Here is a 12331-nt window from a genome sequence, read left to right on the forward strand (position 1 = left end):
TAATTAAACAGCAGACTGAGGGGGGAAATGCATCCTCCTCTGATGTAAACAGATCTGACTCATGAACTTGTCCTCCAGCAGTAATCGCATCAGTAATTTGATTTATTTTGCACCTTTGGCCAGACCTCCAGACTCTGAATATGGATACGTCTCCTCAGTCCATGTCAGGAACGTATCTCGAGGAGGTTGTGACAGGTACCGTGTTCTCTCATCTTTGCTGTTGTGTAACTGCTGTTTATCCTCAGGGTGGCTGCTACTCAATTACACCTCACATTAAGCTGCAGCAAATAAACCCAGCTCATTAGTGTTTAATTAGTTTTGGAGAGAGCTGCTGATATTTAGATAAGATATAAAGAGTTTAATTTCAACATATGACTGTCACATTTGAAAAAAAAAAAGTAACAGAAACACAAGTGATAGAAAAACACACCCTGACAGATTGAACAAATGATAAATTATGTGAATTAGTGTCTTTAACAAAGTAATAAACTTTTACATCATAGATAAATAGCATTGGAAATGCTGAGTTCTTTTTTTTTTTTAAATTTCATTAATAAATGGCATTCTGAATTTCTGGCTCACTAAAAGAGAAAATGTCAACTTGTGAATGTATAATGGCTGTGATGTTGTTTTAGACTGCTGTGAATTGATGTAAGTCCTGACTATGAGCCTGCTGATCTGTGTTGAATCTGTGTTAGTTAATCATCACCTCTGATGGGAGCCAGGCCATTTCATGGTTGGCTTGCTGGCGCTGCAACTGTTATCCACTTTGTTCTGAAAAGAGAAAAGAAATAACACTGAATCAGTGAAGAAAACAAGCCAAGTGATGACTCTGTCTCTCCTGCACAACAGCCATGCCATGTGTGAAGTTTTGAATCTCAGTGGGCAGAAGACTTCAAGGATCCACCGCAGTAATAGGCAAAGTAATTGGAGTTACCAGTGAGGCAGAGACGATGTCTCCTCTGGTGGGTTTTTGCATTTCAACACAAAGCCCTGACAAGATTCACTTTGCAACTTGCAAAGCGCTAACTTTGTCTCCATGGTGCTGTATCCTTGAACTTCTGAAAATCCCTCAGAGTATTTTATGGCTAATATGCATTGGGGAAATTAAGAGAATATTTTAATGAGATTCAAGAGGTTTTCAGACATATCTGGAGGCGGTCTGAAATGAGAGGCAAGGACAATTACAATACTTCCCAGTGTGGCACTGGGAAGGGAGATGTGGGCAAGAATCCCCAGCTCCATCCAGTTGATGATGAGGGAAACGGCCGCTTTCGACATTGGGGGATTACATCCAGCAAACGACCTTGGCTGCATGTCAGCTCCTCTTTCTCTCAGTTTTTGGTTGGTTTCTTTTTAGTGAAGCAAAAAGTCTTAAGAGATATTTCACATATAAATAAAGATGGAGCACTGAAGAAAGAATAGGAGCGTTGGGGAGATAATGGATTTTACCCTTTGAAGGTTCATTTTGGTGTAGTTCTTTCGGCCTCTGATGATGAACTGCACCTCAGCATGTTTCCTAACGATTATTAACTGTAAAGTCATTTTCATCTTGCTTCAGATCTGTGCCACTACCTAATTTTAGCTAATCTCTATCAACCAGCTTCGGGATGGCAACTCAATCCAGAAACCCCATCTTCTTGCCAAACCAGGCTTATCCTAGTACCAACTGCATCACTTGCTCTCTGTGTTTGATGCTGTGGCTGCAGATGGCTACCATTGCTAAGCCTGAGTTAATGCATGTGTGTAACATGCAGTGAGAGAGGACAGCATGGATGACTTGGCATCACACTGAATGGAGAGGAAATATCGCTTTTAAAGTCACATGACCTCCTCATCCAGCAGAGACTTGGTTGATCCCTCAGGCTACTGGATGATTATTAGTGCAATCCTGCTCTCTGGGCAAAATGGTAGAGTGTATCAGGACATGCAAATGGTTGTATGCAATTAAGGTCCAGAACAGCTGGAATGAAGTTCAGAGTCTAAAAGGTGAAAGTACTCATATTTGACTAATAGCAGTCCGTGGATTTGTGTTTAATTCGAGTTTTGTTTTCACCTCACTTCACTTTTTCCATTTTGCGGGCCTGATTAATGAAAATGTGCAGGATTATTAAGCCCTTAAGGCTCGGAATTATTTCAGCGTTGAACATTATTAGTGCTTGTAGCATTTTCAGGATGCTTAAAACTGAATAATAATAATACAGCAGCTAAATTAAAAAGCCGCTCCCTGCTGTTAAACAACAGAAAAGGACATTGCTGAGCATTAAAAGACAACTTTTGGCTTGTTTTATCCTAATAGTCGCCCAGCTGCTGTCCATCTGTGGTTTTGAGCCTGCAGGGGGCTAAAGCGTTATCGGGATATTTGGATAACAATTTGCTAGAATGGCTCGCTTCCTTGAGGCCACCATACATCGGCAGCGGCGCTGCAGTGCGCGCAAAGGGCGTGCGCACGCCCCGGAGAGCTGCTGCGCGCCCCCGCTTGTGTGTGTATGTGTATGTGTGTGTGTGTCAGTGAACTGGTGGGAGAGGAGAGGACCAGTGACTGAGGCGGAGGAGACAAGTGCAAGAGGCTCGGCGCTGAGCAGGACTCCACGTAAATACACACAGCAGACGCTATCGCTGTGTCGCAGGGGGGACTGAAGATACACCGCAGGCTTTGTGTTCGGCAACGCCGAGGGAGGAGATAAGGTGAGCGAAATTATGCCATTCATCATAAACACGTGTCGTGTAGCTCACAGTTCACTGTCAGGAGTTTGTGGAGAGGAAAGCAGCCTGCTACACTGAGTTGGATGCTGTCAGGCAGCCCAGTGAAATCACTGTCCTCAGGAACGCAAAGACGCGGCGTCTGCTTTCAAAGCCGAACCTCTAAAAATACACCGCACTTTTTAAGACGCGTTTGCGCGGTTAGCCCGCAGCTCTTTGGTGATCAGAGGGAGCAGGGACAGGTGCACATACAGATCCGGAGCACCACTGTCAAACCAAAGCTCGACACACAGTGCGTTGCTGAAAAGATGCTGAGACTGGACGAGTAGAAGAGAAAATTAAACAGAGGTGAACGTCCACAAACTGAAAGACGAATCAACGCATTACTGTCACTTGTCTTTCTGTCAGGATCTTTGATATGATCTGTCTTTTGCTTCATGATGCTCACATTACACGCTGTAAGAATAGATATAGATCTTAGACAGCTGTTTTTTTTTTTGTCCTGTGTTGATGAAATTGCTGTCCTCATACACAAAATCCCTCATGTCCTAAGCTGATTTTCTCCCCACATGTTTAATTCCCTTCATATTCATATCACAACTCCATCTTGTTTTGACTGACCGGTCAGTTTGTTTAGTCTAATTTCCCTTCATCAGACTCAATCTGATTATCACGGTCCTCCTGAGATCCACCAATAACATCTCATGGCATTTATGTCACACAGCCAAACAATTGCTTTACTAGAAAAAAAGCCACATTCCCATCCAATCTCCTTCTTCTTTACTCCCCCCATCTTCCTCCTCCTCCTCCTTCCTCTGTCTCCTCTTGGTCAAAGCTTCAGTCAAGGGGGGCACCCCCCCCCCCCCATGTTTTTCCTCCGCTCATCCCCAGACACTCTCCCTCATACACACAGACCCAAACACACATGCCATGGCTGCACACTTTCGCTGCCTGCTCAGATAGCCACATTAATACAATGCTAATGACCCCTGCTTCATTGTCTGAAGCTCTTGTTCTTACTGGTCTCTGAAAGGGTTGACACACTTTCTCGTAATGTTTATTCACTACAGGCAGCACTATTGTTAATCTGTTTAAGAAGATAACAATATCCCCCTAACCCCTAGCCTTATGTCTACTTTGCATTAATTCAGAAACAGGCGGCAAAATGTGTGATGCCACTTTACAGATGCATGTCCCCGAATGTTTGTGTGTCTTTGCTGTGGTCTCTTCAGTCCTAGTTTTACTACAGTGAGTCAGGATGTAGCTTGAGCCCAGAGAGTCACTACTCCACAGCTACTGGAGCTCCACTGACAAGGCATTTCAGTCCCATTTGATCAATGTGGAGGAATCAGGGCAAGATAGTGACCTACATTGTGCTGCCATCTTTACTTTCACCCTCAGCACAAACGGCACTAGGCACGGAGATTTGCATAACTAAGGGATTATCATGACACACGTTGGCCGGAGTTATTGTGAGAGCACCAGTCAGTCACACTGCTGACCTAAAACCAGTGGCGGCCAGCTCCGCTCCGCTCCGGGGGCTATGGGAAAAGCTTGGGTGTTGGAAGGAAAATGCCACTAATTTCACTCTGTGGGCCGGAGAAACACGCAGACTATTTTGCAAGAAGTGATCAACGCTCCTTCTGTAAGCGGCCGTCTGTGGCATTATGAACTCCGCCAACCGCAGGACGGGACAAAGTGTCTCATAGATAGAGAGAGCTGCTCTGTGTCACTTGTGCCGATGATAATGACATCATTTCTTAGAAGAACTGAAGTGAACCTGAGAGACTTTCACTTGGTGATTCATTTCACCAAGGACGCGTTACATATGTAGAAGAAATGCCTGTTTGATATATATTCAAAGATGGAAATTCCAACGTGAGCTCAACAAATTTCACTCAGAGTGGGAGACATCTAAAGTCAGTTGACAGCAGTGTAGTAGACATTTAAAAAGAGGAAGCTCAAAGACCTCACTCTCGTGTGGCTTTGAAAGACCCAACATTTTAATGGCTTCTGGTTAATTCTATCTTGGATTATCCTTTTCTAGTTTTGACCATCATTTCTATGATTTATGATAGTTTGTACTCACCAAACTAATTGCTTCAAGTCTAACAGGGCAAGATATGAATGATTAGATTAGAGGTGATCAGTTGATTAGTTGTTTGACAACTATCTGATAATCATATAATTGCTTTGGTCATTTTCAGACAAAAAATGTCTTCAGTTCTCTGGCTCCAGCTTCTCAAATGCGACTCTGTGAGATGGGAAATCAAACCAGATGTTTACTGGCACTTCAAAGACAAAACAATTCATTAAGAAAATAATCAGCATGTTTTTTTTCCCCAATAATTGAAGTAATTGTTAATTTAAGCCCCAAAGCAGACAGGACAGCACACCCGAAATGTTGGTAATAATGCCTCATTGCACAGGAAAACTGTGTGTGTGTACAGCTACAATAGGTACAGTAGGTCAAAGTTGAACTAGTGTGTTGATCTGTAACCGGTTTGGGTAGTAACTTTACAGTTTGCCTTCATTTACTCTGCCAAGTAAGTTTAACTAACTCAGTAGCTGGTTTAAAACCTTTGTGATTGTCTGACCACTTCATCTGAGTTATTTTTACTCGTCTTTCCATGTTGGCAGATCTCAACAGTTATCTTACTCGGGACAGTTGTATCAGTGTTATCATTACTGGTAGAAATATGACCAAAACTATAAAACTGACATCCAAGTTGAAGGAAACTCTAATTGTTTTTTAATGAAGTGGCACAGTCATTTCTCTTTCATGCAAAATTGCACAAGGCCAAGTTCAATAACGGGCCGTCATAGGTCAGTCTAGCTGATTGACTGAACGATCGAGTGTGTTCTGGAGACACGTGTACTTGTGCCCTGAGTGGTGACCATCCAGCAGCCGTTATGAATAGACGTGCTGTGCTGCTCAGCTGTGATGAGGCTAAATCTCTGGGGACCGATGGAGGCCCACGCCTATCCATTAGTGTCACTGCGGTCTGGGTGTTTCTTCCCAGCGGGCCAGTCACACACGCAGCAGCAGCGCACGCTGACATCGCCTGGACCTCCTTGTCACAGGCATGTTTGTCTCATTTTGGGACTGATGAGCACCTCATTAGAGGACCACAGAGGGAGCGGTGTGTCCTCCGCTTCACGGCTGCCTGAGCGCTTTGCTTGGTTGTAATTTGGACAAATGTATGCAGGGGCAGATGAGTACATGTAAGGAAGGACATACATGTTCATTACATACACACACACACACACATTTCTCTTTCTCTCTCTCCCTCTCTCTGTGAGTGGGGGCCTGTATGGTTGCAAGCTGGTGGGTGCAATTAGAGTTTCACACTCAGTTAGGCAGCAGCTCTAATGGGGACAGACACTTTCCTGTGAATCCACTCCACACAGCTGCAACTGTTGATGTTTACATTCTAGACCTGTATTATATTATCAGCAGTGGATGGTGACAGATGACTTTGAAAAATGGATATTTAGGTGATTTATGTGTTGCTCACAGACAGAGTTGCCTGAGTAATTAGATACGAGGATGCTTTGCTATATTCTCCTGCAGCAACGCAGCAGTAATTTATGCTGAGTTATTGTTGAAGGCATCAGTTGATTAATTGATTAATTGGTCAAGAGAAAGTTATTTAGCGGATGTTTTAAAAAGTGAAACAAAAAAATTCAAAACATGCTGTGGTTCCAGCTGTTAGTCACAGCCCTAATTGTTAAAGTTATTAACAATTATAAAAGAAAAAGTGTAAAAAAAAATTCCCTGGTTTCAGCTTCTGAAAAGTGAGAATTCACTGCTTTTATCTGCTTTATTTTGTTCTGTCACTGTAAATTGACTATTTCTATTTTTGGACTGTAGGGTGGACAAAAGTTTTTAAAGACTGATTGATTCATCAAAACATAACTGACAAATTAACTGGTAAAGAAACAGTATTGACAATACTGGTATGATACAGTACTATAATACTTTGGCAGTTTAAAGTACATTAAGTAGATTGGAAACACTTTTTTGATAAATAGATTATCAATCAATAGAAATTGCCAACAATTTAGGGCCATTTTTTAAAGTCAAAAATATCTTTAGATTTTGGACTGTTGAATATGTCAACTTGGACTCTAGGGAATAGCGAGGGACATCTTTCAATTTTTCGAGGCATTTTCCAAATTAAAAAAAATAATTGAGATAATAATGAGCATGCTAATAGGTAACGGAAAGGTAGTTTATTTTTGTTGTATTTTTGGGGCAGCTGGTATGAGGACAGATGGTGGATGAGTAGCGGTCAATGTGGGTCTCCCTGGACACTGTGACCAAATCATTTCACCAGAGCTTTACACCATGACAGTCATCAAGTCCAATCACTCAAGGTTGCCCAGGGAACGCAGTTATCACCCATGTCAGGTTATTGCACCCCTTAGTGAGAACAAAGCACTTAGGGATGCTCCTTTCTGTCCAAACCAACTGCCGAGAAGCGACAGCGATAGATCCTCCTTTTGAAGTGGGAGGTTAGGATAATGGAATGTAATGTTGTGGGTTTTATGTTTCCTTTCTACCCCCAGTAGGGTGCCTGACAGGTTAACTAACTCTCTGTACCACTGGATCTGACTCCCAGTCAAGTTCGGGTACCCGAAATGAGCAAATGAAGACGAGACTTGACATGTGCGCTCAGAGTATTTTTTTCTGAATCCTCATAAGATGTTTTGCTGTCTGGCCCCCCACTAGAAGAAGCAGAGGGAGGGAAAGTAAAAGTGGGAGTTTTTTTGAAGCTTTCGGGATTGCAGAGGGGAGGAGGGGTGGATCATGTACCTCAGTCGACGCTGAGAAGGGGCAGGGGGAACAAAGGGGGTCTGTTTTCTCTGTCTGTACTGGCGGGGTGGCTGGTCTAGCCTCTTTCTTGCCGTGCAGGGGGGTGATGCAGGGTTATGCCTGAAGAGATCCACAATAGGAACTCGGGTGTTGGTGCCTCTGTTTGAACACACAGTTGTTCCTGCTGAAGTGGACTGGAGAGGCAGTCCTTGCTGCCGAAAGCTTCGGGCCTGTTGAAGCTCTGGCCAACTTTGGATGGGCGGCAGATGTTGGAGAGGTAGTTGCTGGCCCAATGGCAGCACATAACAAGGACCAGTGCTTCCCTTTCCTGTCCTGAAAACTACAGGAGGTGGGCAGTGCTCCACCGGCAGGGTGTAGGCTCGCCAAAATTACAGAGGAATTCAGGAAGAGTGCGTACTTGAAGGCTTTCTATTCTGTTCTGAAGCCTCCATCTTCCTCTTATTTGCATAGAGCTTAAGAAAAACCCGGCTGCACATCCTACTCTCTGTTGGCAAAGTGATGCAGCCCACTTGTGTTGGCTAATAGCTCAGCAAATATATCACCACAGCTCTTATTCTGCTTTTAACACTGGAGATGTAAAGAATGAGCGCTGCCAAGAAATCCACCACAAGCCTCCACACTCTTACCAGCCTGCTGTTGAACGTTACATCCTATAAACTTGTAGAAGGGGTCTGCAGAGATAAGCAGAGCGAAGGCGTAGATTATCTTTGTTGCCCTGGCACATGATGCAACAGTGACTGAATCAACAGGAAAGAAGGGGACACTTAGCTGTCAGCTCATGAATAAAGTTGACATGGAAACACAAAGTGGCTTTGCCATGGTTCAGGGGGCTCGCTGACCTCGAGGTCTTATTTAGGCCAGGCCCTCTAATGCCCTTACCCTGTGCTCCACCCTATACCCCCTCCCACAACCCGACTGAGGGTAAGACACCATGTTAGCAGCTCAGCAGCCACCAGTGAAGGGCCCTTAATCCAAGTGGGATGACAGCTTGGCTCGAGATGCTGTTTCTGTGGCGCTGAGACCAATGGGCTTTTCTTTCCCTCTTTTTCATCCCTTAAACCCCCCAAACACAGCCACAGGAATCCTGGGAAAAAAATTCCCCCGGGGGGAGACAAAGGAATGGGATGGTAAACAAATCCAAGAGTAGATGATGTGTAGAGATTCCTCCATTCAGCAGAAGACAAAATGTGCATGTCCTGTGAGATATCAAAAGCAGAAAACACAATGCAGAGTTTGGCTGCTTTGTTTTTTGTTTTTGGTCCTGGTGCCACGTGTTGTGTAAAAAAAAAAAAAAAAAAAATCTATACCCAGATAATCTTTGTCCAGGCTTCAAAATGATTAGGGAAGATTGAGGTCAGAAAACCATTAGAATCATAAAATTTAGTGCTGCTGTCGAACCAAATCCCCTTTCCTTCCTTTACACCAATCAGCTGAGCTGAGAGATCACATGTAAACTGGTTCCAATGGGAAATGTGTTAACTCAGTTGATCAACAGAGCAATTCAAATGATAATTGTTTCAAGTCATTTATCAAGTAAAAATGTCAAACAGTTTTTTGGTTACAGCTTCTAAAATGTTTTATATCATTCTAAATTGAACGTATTTGTTTTTTTGACTGTTGGTGGGACAAAATGTCACCAGTCATCTTGAACTCTGGGCATTTTTTCTTACATTATATATATTAAATTGGTGAAATAACCGATGATCAATTGATAAGGAAAATATCTGACCACTACTTGTGGCCCTAGATATTTTGGGTTAGCTGATAATATGTTGTTGATCTGAATTAGTGCAGTGAAAATATGTAAATCAAACAGACCTACATTAAAAAAAAAAACACTGTGTTTATACTGTTTACTGTATGTGTGCCATGTTATATTGGCCTTCCCTTCCCTTTAGTTACACAATACAGATCACCAAACAGGTTTGAGCATTTTACACGATTCCCTTTTACATCAAGGACGTAATATTTCAACCACTATGAGAAGAAAATTGTCTGTAAATTTGATTTATCAACAAAAAAGCAAACAACATCCACCGTGGAGTTGGCTCAGGCCCTGTGCCAGAGCAATTTAGGATCAAATGCAAGCAATGGAATAGTAATCAGTATAATCTCCTTGCAGTCAGTCCTTTGCTGGTTTCTCAGCACTGGGCATGTTTAGGAGCTGGAAGAATGTAATTGTCACTAAGATAATTCTTTGCTGTAGGCTAGCAGAACCCGGCTGTGAGGAGGGGAGGATGGACAAATGGCAGCTTCATTTATTAAGATCTCCTCTGAGGCTGGCTGGCCTGATAACCCAATCAAATGTCTAGTGTGGCTGAGGGCTGTCTGGGCTCAGCGCTGTGCTTGTCTCTCTGTCTATGTGGAAATATCAATGAATCTTTGTCAGGCTGCCATGGTTTGTAGCCAAAGCCCTATGGTGTTAATACAGCGTCTCTCAAAGAGAAAATGACACTAATAATCTTTAAGTTTGTGGACATTTACAGCCGTAGAAGTCGATTTTTTTTTCCATGTGCTTCATTTTCTGTATATTCTGACACACAATCACACCATTGTATATTTGGATCTTGGGGATGAATGGCATTCCTTATATTGGTTTTAGTTGGTATTGTGCTGGCAGAGGTTGAAAAGACTCCGGTCTGAAGCAGACCTAATGCTCGGGTCTTCAAGGTTGGCTGGTTTTGGGCCTCTCAGGGCTCAAGGCACAATGACCACATCTCTCCATGAGCAGAGCCATGGTGGACATGTTACTCAAAGGGCTAACTGCGTGACAGAGAGCACGCCTCCACAGATCCTGTGAGAGAAAAATAGGACACTTTCACTCATCGGTCATTTGTGATGTGTCACTGAGGTGGAATTCATAAAGCTCTTTGTTTTGAAGTCAGTATCCTGACTGTAGTTGACATTTAAAGGTGTTTGAAAGGCTCGGTTTTGAGTCAGGGGGCACTCTTTAGATGTGTGGCATAACAGATGAAATTCTGAATGTGCGGAGAGGCTGAAGTTTGCTGCTGTACTCACTCCTAGCTTATATGCATTTTGTGAGTTATATGAGCCAGACTCAAGTATACATCTGAGGCTTTTATATAATTGCTAAAACTGCTATCTCAGTAAAAAATCTCAATTTTGATAATGATAATGATTAAAAATGTACTTTCATTTCCATAGCCAGCCTCTGAGATCATCATATGCACTGCGCTTATGGAATTATTAAAACCTGTTTTATAATCTGGGCTTACAGCCATGTGATTTAAATAAAGGAGCAGTCGCTGCCCTGAGAGCAGATTATGAACCGATCTCTACCACAATATATCTGTCTCTCTGTCTTAGTCTAGGCCTTTTTCTGTTCCTCTGATTATTTCCTTTCCTTTCTGATCCTCCTCCTCATGTATCACTCTCAAAGTATGTTTCATGTTGACATTTTCTTACTTTTGCTCAACATGAACATGGACTGGGTGGCTATTTGTTAATTGAGTGTGTGTGTAATGTCTTTCTTAAATTATTGATGGCTAATTTCAAATTAGTGGGTGGAGGAGAGAAAAAACATTTGAGCCCCTGATTGATGGTGACTCACATGACAAGTTAAAATGTATTTTCACACATATAAATTGAATTGTCACTGATATAAGTAAGTAAATTGTCATACTTGATGCAATTTAATGGTCAGTCATAGACCTTTGCATGATCTTTGTAGGGGCCCCACCCGGGCCCTGTGCCACAGTCCTTTGTACCCTTTGACCCCCCTGATGGCAGAGCTGCACATGACTCAGTATATTGTCACTTACTTGTTACCGAAAGTGAGGCAAATCACTGTCTGGTTTCCTCTTTGGTTACCACAGAAATCTCGCTATTACACTATCACGTTAGGTTATTATAATTCTGGGAGCTCCCATGTACACACTGTTTTATTCAGGGGTAAAGCCTTAGGCAAACTAATTCGTTATATGCTTGCATATTTTCTGAATTTATAGATTTCCCTGTTTCAGACCAGAATAAGGGAGCAACATGGAGGTCGGATTGATTGGATTCTCCATGGTCACCAGCAGTGAAAAAACTCTAATTAAGCCTTGGGCGTCCTAAGTCAAACTCCCCAGGATTACCCTGGCCCTGCACCCAAAACCCAACCCTGGGAGAGAGTGATAACTAGGCTCCCATAATCTGAATCTGGGGCTGACTAGAGTGTGGGGGTTGATGATGAAATCCATGCAGACTGAATCTGACGTCCCCACGGGTTCAGTAGTATGTCACTCACGTAACCTTGGAAGAAGTGAAACATATCAGGTAAATGAAGTTCAAATCAAACATTACAGTTTGAGACTTAGCAAAGTGGAGTCTGTGTTGACGTGCAACACCGCAGCAGCCAATAGTGCATATAGCTACAGTAACGTCAGTGTGTTTTGGGGAGATAATGATAGAAAAACTGATTTCATGCAGAGTTTCATCCGTATCGTTCACAATCCCCCGCGCTTTGAAGTCAAATTAGAAGTGTGTCTGTATGGGTGGAAACGACAGGCAGATCAGAGAACAGAAAACATGCTTTGGTAGAGCATTCAACCCCCTCCCCCTGCTCCTCAAATCTGTCTTTTGAGACAAAATAAAACCCAGCAAAGTATCTTCCCTTTTGTCCCAACTTTAGGATGTGGGTTGGATTCATGCTCTGAATTTTGGGGTTTGCTTTTCACTCACCCTTTTGTTTGAGTGAAAGTACATGTTTACTGCGGCCATTGCTTTTTAATAGTCCTTGAAAGAGTCCATTTGTGTGGAGAATAACTCACAACGGGAGGCCACTAC

At 42.9% G+C, this 12331-nt stretch overlaps 1 protein-coding gene across 4 annotated transcripts in view; it reads left to right on the forward strand.

Moving 5' to 3' along the window:
- The first annotated feature begins 2565 nt into the window (after positions 1-2565).
- LOC121181882 (neuronal cell adhesion molecule-like) overlaps positions 2566-12331 on the forward strand; it is a 70819-nt gene continuing 61053 nt past the window's right edge. For 3 of the 4 annotated variants that reach the window (XM_041038093.1, XM_041038089.1, XM_041038090.1), the window contains exon 1: positions 2566-2688. The gene's annotated coding sequence lies outside the window, so the exon portion shown is untranslated. The remainder of the gene's footprint in view (positions 2689-12331) is intronic. The other variant, XM_041038092.1, reaches the window with a different exon arrangement.

This window comes from Toxotes jaculatrix, chromosome 5 (genome assembly GCF_017976425.1).
Source record: "Toxotes jaculatrix isolate fToxJac2 chromosome 5, fToxJac2.pri, whole genome shotgun sequence".
NCBI classification, from domain to species: domain Eukaryota; kingdom Metazoa; phylum Chordata; class Actinopteri; family Toxotidae; genus Toxotes; species Toxotes jaculatrix.